This window comes from Coffea eugenioides, chromosome 1 (assembly GCF_003713205.1).
Source record: "Coffea eugenioides isolate CCC68of chromosome 1, Ceug_1.0, whole genome shotgun sequence".
NCBI classification, from domain to species: domain Eukaryota; kingdom Viridiplantae; phylum Streptophyta; class Magnoliopsida; order Gentianales; family Rubiaceae; genus Coffea; species Coffea eugenioides.
The window spans coordinates 42,759,969-42,770,095 of NC_040035.1; the positions used below are offsets into that span (position 1 = coordinate 42,759,969).

The window sequence follows — 10,127 nt, forward strand, 5'->3', positions numbered from 1 at the left end:
CTCCTTTTTTTTTTTTTTGTTACGATAGAATTTATTTTAGACCTACTCCTACTTTATACCAGGAGGAAAGGACATCTAAAAATGTCCAAAAAAAATTCAAAAGGGACTAAATCATCAGCTCAAATGGGTGCATAGACATCCGCTGGCAAATTTTTCCAAAAAAGTCTGAATTTTTAAGAATACCTTGATCAAATTCTTTAATCTATAACCAAGCAGAGTTATAAAATTCTTTTGATGACTAACCACTCTGGCAATAGTTCACGTGGCAATCATATTCTAAAAGGGTGAAATGCGGAATTCTTGGTTACTATTAGCTATTTGTACTTGCAGACATGAAACCCACAAAGCTTTCCATAGATTAGGTGTAAATTTTTGCCCTAAAAGTCACAGATTTTTTTGGCCCAAAAAATTGTCCGTCATCTGATTCACTAAGCCCATACGAACCCTTATTTCTCAACCTTCAGATCTTTGCCAACGATCTCAAAATTTTACTCTCTCGACTTCGATTTGATGGCTGCGTATTTAGAAGGAAGTAGAATCAGTACTAAAAAGCGGAGGAAGAAAAGGGTGCTTGCGGCTTTATAGGATATAGGATATGTATGTCTTATTTCAAAATCCGTTTTGTTTTACTTACTGGCCGGAAGTGCTCCCCTCACGCGCATAGGCTACAAGAATGTTGAATCAAATTTTCATTTGGGCCTTTTATCAAACAGATTGTAGGCACAAGAAAGATTGAAGATTTTGTAAGAAATAATATAGTAGTCAGCCCGAAATTTTGCAGAAAGCTAAACTAATTCAAACACAATCACAGAACATTGAAAATTCAACAAATATCACATAGAGAAATTAAAAGGCAAGAAGACACGTGACATTTCATTTTTAGAAAATAACAGAGTAACAGCAGCAAAAGGGTTAAGGAATTTTTACAGTGATTTTCCAACTCACGGTGGTGGTGGCTGATTCCAGCGAGTGGCGGCAGCTCCAGCCCCATTGACACGTTTTTGGATGGAATCTGATTCCTTCTCATTTTAGGCGAAACATGGTAGGAGATTCCTTAGCAGTTCCCTTGTTTTGTTTCCTAATCAGAATCATCACTAACCAAATACAAAAAAAAAAAAAAACTCTTTACTAAAGAATTCTTTTCCTTTTCGTCACTGGTTTCCTAGAGCCAGACAGGCCCTACTGAACCCAACTTTCCCGTTAGCCTGGTGTTTTATTGGCATGACAGAGAAACCCTTGAAGACTCACCCAACCTAATCTAGGATTGTTATGTCAAAGGGCGCCTCCACAGCATCGATCACAACCTATTTGAGAAAAAGCCTCTATGAACTCGAAGCCCAGAAATTCTAAAGTTACCAGAGGAAGCTCTGATGAAGATAGAACCAGCAACTTGCCTGAATCCATCCTCTGCCACATTCTCTCGTTCCTTCCCACAAAATTTGCAGCTGCCACATTCGTTCCGTCCACTAGGTGGAGGAAACTGTTCAAAAAATGAGCTTAAATCAAAGTGGTTTGGTGCATTTTGTTCCCTTGCTACCTGGTAAATACATTTCTTGCCATTCTTTTTTTCTTTATTTTTTTACACCACAAACATAGATATTGTATAATCAGTTTTTTTTTCGTAATTTTCAGCTTTGGTCCGAAAATAGAAAAGGATTTGTAGTAAAATTTTTGTTCGATCTAGGTTAGTTTTCCTTGGATTTGTATCATTAATTTGCTGAACTTTTTGTTAATATTATATGGGCTGATTTTTTAAGTATTTAAATATTAGTTTTATGTGCCTACATGTTTGGCTATTTACTCTCATGATAAGTTTTTGCTTATACTTCTTAAGAAGATATAGATGCACTTTACTGGTTTTATGTGGTATTTTAAGGCATCGAAATATTAATTAAGTATATTTTTTAAAAAAATCTTATTTTCCTTTACTAGCTGAGCCTTTAGGGATATTTATTTTTCCAAATAAAAGCTTGAGAATCCTGTTTCTTTTGACTTTACCATTATTTTGGAGAAGTGGAGTTGTAAGTCAAGTGATTGTTGGCATATGATTTCTCAAAAGCAGAAGGATAGTAATTCTAATAGATATATGGATTAAAGAACTATGAACAAAAGAGATAAAGAACTGATGTGTCTCATTTGTAGAGCTGGCAATTTGTCCCAAGTCCCAATGGGCTACCCATGCCCAAAGGAACTTTGGGCGGGATGGGTATTATAATTTGGTATTGGGTTTAAGTTGGGACACATCCCAACTATACCCATTAATGAATGGGAAAGGATGGGAAATACTTGGGTACCCATTGGGCTCAAATGGCAAGGGCTCCGTTTGGATTAGCTGTTTTTGGTAGGTGTTTTTGAAATATTTTATTGTAGCAGTGTATATGAAAAATTTTTACTATAAAATTTTTTTGAAATATTTGATATATTAATATGGATGGGATGTTTCTTGAGTTATTGTATATATACTGTAACATTGTATTTGAAAAACTTATTTTTTGAAAAAAAAGTCAATCCAAACGGAATCTTAGATTCAAAAATTATCTTTAACAATTTTTATAGTCATACCAGCGAATATAATCTAGTAGTCTTTCTAGTCATTATCCACAAGAATTTCCAGCATTTCAGTTAGTTTAGACCTGTCATCCTTGGACAATGATAAGGATAAATATTCAACATCCTAAGGACCTTGGCCATCTTGATATATGTTGGAATATGGCTGTATATCTATCTTTTCCTTTATTTGTTAATCCAATTTTTGGTGGGAATCTTGAGTATAAAGCACTTGCATGTTTATTTAATAAAACTAAAAGAAATTTAATAAATCAAAAATATTAAAATTATATAAAAATAAAAAATGAATTAAAGGAAAAAAAATATGTAGAAAATGGATTTGGGTATTGGGCGGGATCAATCTAAACCCATCCCAAAATGATCCCGCCCAAATTAGTCCCAAAACACATATGGGTAAGGTTGGGCCCAAACCCATATGACTCGGTTCCATCTCAAACCCAAGCAAATCCCGTCCATCCCGCCCATTTTGCCACCTCTACTCATTTGTTAGATAACTTTTGCTAATGAAACTGTGAATGATGAAATATTATTTATTCAAAAAAATAAAGGTTTTTTTTGGAAGACTGACATATAAAGTTGAGTCTATAGATTGGATATTCATACAGTGAAAACGGTGATCATTCAAGTTATTCAAAAGACCTCATAAATGGTAAATTGTATTCAGATCACAAATAAATGGCGATTAGTTCTTTTGTGTCCCTTTTCTCTCTCTTGCAAAATAGAAGAAATAAAAAATTGAACGAGAAAGGGAGGACAAGTCCCCTCTTTTTGCCTAAAAATCGAGGAAAATTTGTTTCAATTTCTCATCCATACAAAACAATCTTACCTGCTTTTGTACTTGCCCACATAAATTCCACAGTGTTATTGATAGATTAGGTGCATCTTTTTACCCTAAGAGTCAGGAATTTTTTCCCTGAAAAATTGGTTTGCCGTTTGATTACTTCTATTTATACTCTTGAATTCTTCTGAACCATTACATGTTTGTAGGAAAGCATCATTGGAAGTTTGATTTTGGGGGATTTGATCTGATGGGTACTTTTTTGATAAAGAAAATGGAGTTGCTGGTGGTGGAAGTTACATCGATTAATCTTAATACCATGAAAGATGAACTTCTCATGCAAACACTAAACCTGGTGATGAATCTTTCTACTTGTTCTACTAGAAAGATGCTTGCCTTTATTAGAAGGCTTTGCTCCTTCTGTTTCCTATTTTACTGTTCTTCTGCTTATCTGGTTGTCCCTTCATTCAAAATGACTCTAAACTGGTACTTGAGAACAGTGTGTTTCCTCTTTGTGGACAATGACTCCCAACTGCATACTTGATTGAGTAACTAAGAATGCTATGTATGTATTATGCAGCTAAGCTAGCACCCTTTTCTGATTTGCTTTCCTTTTTTTCAGTTTTTCCCTTTTCCAGAGCAGCAATCTATTGCATCTCCAAGACCGGGTATCCTTACCATTGATTAATCAAATGCAACTTGTGTAAAGAGGTTGGCATCTATTGGACTTGATAATACAGAAGTCAACAGGCAGGCTTACAAACAACTTTTATTGACCACTCCTGGCCTCAGTGATTATATCTCTGGTGTCATTCTCTTTGAGGAGACACTTTATCAATCAACCACTGATGGCAAGAAATTTGTGGATTGATCACGTGATGAGAATATTATACCTAGTATCAAAGATGACAAGGTGTGATTGATCTGATAGTTTTAGATATTGAAATTATGGTGTTTCTGTCACACGTTTTTAAATCTCTCACTTTTCTGGACAGGGTTTTGTCTCCCTTACCAGGATCCAGCAATGAATCATGGTGCCAAGGTTTAGATGGATTGGCTTCTAGATCTGCCCAATACTATAAGCAGGGCGCGCGGTTTACAGCAGAAAGCCACCAAACAATTGAAGACACTGTTGTCATGTCTTCCTCCAAAACCCCCATCAGCTGAGAAGATCATTGTAAGCCCAGCCAAGAAGCTTAAACAGCAAGAAGAATGCAGGTAGACTCCTGTCAATTGCGACTATAACCTTTTGTTCTTGCAATAAAACAAGTGAGTCCTCAAGGGTGCAGTCCTATTATGCCTCAAAAGCAGTATTATAATCCATTGCTCCAATATCTTTTTGATAGAACAATGCATTCTAATACTTACATCTCATAGAACCTTGCTTAGGAACTTCAAATTACAGCTTATTATGAGCAGCTTTACAATCATAATAGCATTCATTGTTTCAATATCTTTTGATAAAACAAGCTTATGATGCTGGTTAGAATAGATTGCTCCAATATATTTTGATAGAGCAATAGACTCTAATTCTTACACCTCATAGGGCATTGCTCATCAAGTTGATTCTATAATTTAGTATGAAAAGCTTTAAATTAGTATTCATTTGTCTAGAAAGTAACTTATGACATTATACACATTTATGCATGAACTATTATTACTCATAACTTGGATGCTGTCAATTATATTTGGAACACAATAAATTAGGCATCAAATGTCCTCCTCAGTTCAGATGAATGATTGTTTCATCTAATGAAGATTTATAGTGGTGTTTCCACATGAGAAATTAACTTTTTATTTACCATAAGGGTATGTTTGGTTACCCAAGGAATTGGGGTTTAGAATTGGAATTGGGTCCCCAATTCTAATTCTCGTGTTTGGATCCTACCTTTCGTATAGAATTAGAATCGAATCGCAATTCCAAATCGATCGAATTCCACGGTTCCAATTCTTTGGCTGGACCAAAGAATTCCAATTCCAATTCCACGGCCAGATTCTCGTTGGGTCAACACGCGGACTTTAAATGGGTCAAAACTAAAAAACGGGTCAACTATAAAGCTAGATTAAGGAAACAAAGCTAGCTTCTTCCTCTGTCTGCATTAGCAAATCGCCATCTGCTCCAGCGTTCTCTGTCGCCGCCGCCGCCGCCGCCGCCGCTGCGCCTTCTCCTTGTCCCAGCACCTCTGCCGTAACCCCTACAAGACTTTCCTCCCTCTTTTCCTCCCTCTGCCGCAACATCGAGTGGGTGAAATTTACAAATTGAGTTATATTTTGGTCTCCTTTCTTTCGTTTCCTATTAATCTTGAATTGTGCCTCCTGCTTTTACCTTTGCCGCCGCTTCCATTGCCGTCACCACCACCACCGTCGCGTCCTCTCGTCCTCACTCTCCTTCCGCTCCTTCAATTCTCAATTCTCGACAAATTTAGGGTTTATGATGTTATATTCATTTTTAAATTTTTGCCAATCAAAGATTGATTTTTTTTGGTTGTTCCTCTGATAATGTTTGCCATTAATGTTATAAATTTGCTACTGTTTTTTTGCTTCTAATTCAACATTTGGACGAGGATAGAAAAAAAGGTAGCACTCTGTTGCCCTGTTCTTCTAGATTTAACGTAACCAAGCAAAATCTTTTTTGTTTTTGATACAGTAGCAACCAGGTTTTTGTTTGAGATTTTTCCAATAGCTAATTTGGTCTTTTGAATTAATAGCTAGTTTGGCATGATTTGGTCTTTTGGCTTATCTTTTCTTATTGTTGTTGTGATTTTGAATTGCAGAATTTGGATATTGACATGGATAAAGAAGGAGACGAGCAAAAGGCAAAAAAGAAAAAAGTGGGAATGTAAAGGAGACTTGTTAGAAAATGAAATGGGAGACTTGCCTTTGAGCTCTTGCCAAAAGGTGGATCAATGTATGAAGAAACATTGGAGACTTACAAATTTCATGATTAGATCTCTTTGATGCTGGAGAAGTTGCTTCTTGTATTGAATTTCTCAGTTTTAGCTGACGTTAACCACATTAATTCTTCATTCATTTGTCAATGAGCTGAATCCAGAATTATGCACCTTTTGTTGTTCTGCATCAGGGGCCTCTCCGTACTTTATTAGTTGAGGCAATCTGTCCTTACAGCGAAATTCTGCGCACCAGTCCCTACTGCAGGAAGATCTTCTCACGCAATCTTCTGAAGAAGTGATGTTGGAAATGGTGGTCAACTGCTGTGGTTTTTAGAAAAAATGCTACAAACTTTGTGAATAAGTGTTAAATCTCTTTTTGGTGTGGCCTTATGTATATTACCTGACCTCGTTTCCTTCATGTTCAAGTGTGGTGACAACTTCTACCTTAGCCTGAGAGAAACTTGTGACTCTTTCTTATGTTGTAGTGTTACTTGTCAAATACTTTACATAGGAGATAATGCAGGCAACGAAGCTTCTGTTGTTACCTGTTCTGTATTTCTTTGGATAATGTTTTTTCCTTGCATATAGTAAAGGAGCCTTATTTTGACTTTAAAGTAGCACGTGAAATATATCTAAGGCGTCTTTATTATGGAAACAACAGAGTTTATGTAGAGCAACTTCGACTCAATAAACATTGTTTTACTGTTTTATGTACAAATTTAAGTGAGCATTGTGGGTTGAGGGATATTATAAATATTACAGTTGAAGAAGCAGTTGCAATGTTTCTCTATGTTCTTGCTCATAACTTTAATAATCGCACTGTCAATTTTAATTTCATAAGATCAGGTGAGACAGTTAGTTGATACTTTAATATAGAGTAGGTTTTTAATTTTCTAAAATTTAAAGTTCCTAACTTAGAAAAAAATATCAAGGTTTTAACTTGATAAATATGTACTTTTTAAGCTAGAATATGTAATTAGTTTTTATTTAATATAATTTAATTAAGAATTTTTTTTTAGAAAAGGAACTAATTAGCTTTTTCTTTAAAACTTTAGTAACAATTAGTTAAATGCAAGAAAAAATAAATTATTAAAGGCACTAATTGGTTTTTTCCTTGAAGTTTTAGTAACAATTAGCTAAATGTTAAAAATTTATTACAGAGGAAAAAGAAAAAAGAAAAATTTTATGTAAGCAAATGTTAGATGAAAACAATTCTAATTCTTAATGAATTCTTCTCCCGTCCAAACAAAGAATTTGGGATTCGAAATGAATTCTGTATCAATTCTATGCATTTCTCAAACAAAAGAATTACAATGTTTTGGAATTCCAATTCATAGTATTCTAATTCTATAGAATTTCAATTCCAATTCTGTAAAACCAAACGCACCCTAAGAATTTACATGTGATTGCCCCTATGCATAAAAACTGAGATTGCCAACAAATTCTTCGATAATTTTCATGGAATATTATTATATGCAGCCAGAAAATTTCTAGTTTCTCAAAAGGAGGACAAATAAGATCCTCCCACTGGGTGGGGGAAAAATGGTCCTTTTCTTGATGGTCCAGGGAATGCTAAATTATAGCCAAACCGGTGATCTCTTTTGCTGACCATTCGACAACTAGGATTACGCGTAAACCCATACTGTTTTGCCACCTGCGACACCAAATATATAATGGTGAGCAATGGTTTTGTCGCCATTTGCAAGTTTTGCCGGTGGAAGATTAAAGAAGAATACCCGTCAAATAATATCCCCCACAAAAAGGACAGATGAAAATGAGATGTTCTAGAATTTGAATACAACGTGATTTGACAGAAATTAACTGTCACCAAGTGCTGGAGACGTGCCGAGGAATAGCGTGGTGTGGGCACAGCAGTACTGTAATTTTTCTCATAGATTGTGTGCGAGTATTTTTTTTTACTAGAGAAAATGTTTAATCGGATTTGAATCCGAGATCACCTCGAGTGGAGTCAGTAATATATCTCTTAAATTATAAACTGCTTATATTTTTTTTTTTTTCTGACGGAGTGGGTGTCCGGGTCAAGTCCTTAAAGGCGGCCCGACTAATTCCACTTCGGTCCGGCCCAGCGCCCCAACCAGACCTAGCACGTTAGATGCACGGAGAAACTGATGTTGCTGCGGAGATTCGACCCCGGGGACGACATGAGGACCCGAGGAAGAGGCGCCAACCACCAGCCCATTCACGTGGGGGCTATAAACTGCTTATATACTTCTACAATTATAGGTTATTTATATAAATTTTTATAAATTATCTATCAACACAATTTTCACATTAACTGCTTGATTTAAACATACAATCTTTTATTAAAAAAAAATGAGCTGTCGTTACCAAGCATGCTACTCTTCTTGGGTAGGACGGAGTCTGTTACTTTGTGTCGGTGGCATCCGCCATGCCCATGTAATAAATGCATGTATAATGTGATACATGCATTTATTCTTAAAGGGTTTTTTTGCTCAATGGAGATGGTCCGATGAAGACTCATTAATACATCTAACGTATACTTATCATATACACATATAATTAATACGTTTCCTTGTATTTTCACACTTAACTTAAAAGGTTTTTTTTTTTTTTGTTTTTAACAAGGATGTTCGGTAAAGGTTCGTTAATATATCTAACATACACTTTAATTTACCGTGCAAATATACGTAATAACAATTAGTACCCTCTCTTATACTTCTACACCTTTTCTAAATGACTTTAGTTTTTAAAGATATAAAATTTAACACCTAAATTACATCCTAATAGTTAGACAAACCCTTTCTTAAAATACTAAAATTTTTGTTCTTGCTCAGTGAGTTCTATACTTTCGCCCTGTCAGATCCTAACGTTCCAAATCTACTATTCTTTTTCCAACTATTAAAGGGTACAAACAAATACAACTTTCTGTAGGCATTTTCCTCAAAATTCTAAAGTACGGATGTTTTCTAGCTTTATCACTTCGTCATATATCTTATATGTTGTGTTTAGTTCCGTCTGTGGCATCAATAGTTTTTCACTACTTATCGAAAAGGCACCGACATAAAATGTCTTCTTCTTTTGTTACGAAAATGTCTTCTTCTTTTGGACTAAGTTGGATTTCCAATGTGATCATATGAAAAGTTTTATTGGAATCAACAAAATTCAAACATTTGGCCGAATGCATCACTCAGCATTGTTAATCACTATTTAATCATCATGAATTCCCTAAATACATTGACCATAATATTTTTTGGAGATACATTAATCATCATGAATGACCATTCTATTTTTTGGAAAATACGTTGAACAATATCAATGATCCAAAGCTTAAAAAATTACCATTTTAGTTCTGATAATGAAAAAACTACTATAGTACATAGATATCTAAAGTCAACCATATGCATGAATGCTGTTTTTATTTTTCTTTTGATCTATCTATCATCTATACGATTATGAATTCTGTTAACCAGTTTTGGTTGCGTTGCTGCTTGGAAAAAAACTTGCCTTGAAAATGCTTAATATGATTTATCTTCCTTCCGGGGTGAATTTGAGATTAAGAAGGAACAAAGAAAATCAACACATGAGAGCTGATGTACTAGTCATTGTACCATGAAAAAGCAATTTTTTTCCCTATTGTTATCGATGCAAACCACACCACAAATAACTAGCAATGATTCCAAAGGCAAGGAAAAGAAAAGGACATCGGATTTTATTTTATTTTTTTGGTGGTAGAAAAGGACCTTGGATTTTAAAATATCAAAAAAAAAAATTGTGGTAGAAAAGGATGTTGGATTATAAAATATCAAAAAAAAATTCTTTTCTATCAACACGAACTACACCACAAATAGCTAGCAATAATTCCAGAGGCAAGGAAAAGAAAAGGACGTTGGTTTTTTTTTTTTTTTTTT

General features: G+C 34.9%; 1 long non-coding RNA gene across 2 annotated transcripts; it reads left to right on the forward strand.

The window, feature by feature from the left end:
- Positions 1–784: 784 nt before the first annotated feature.
- Positions 785–6,851, forward strand: LOC113782700. 2 transcript variants are annotated; one of them, XR_003469846.1, is made up of 5 exons: positions 785–1,540; positions 3,556–3,701; positions 3,969–4,259; positions 4,342–4,564; positions 6,121–6,851. It is a non-coding gene; the product is annotated as an uncharacterized LOC113782700 (long non-coding RNA). The 2 variants fall into 2 exon arrangements; XR_003469851.1 differs by lacking the exons at positions 785–1,540; positions 3,556–3,701; positions 3,969–4,259; positions 4,342–4,564 and adding an exon at positions 5,504–5,587.
- The last annotated feature ends 3,276 nt before the right edge of the window (positions 6,852–10,127 follow it).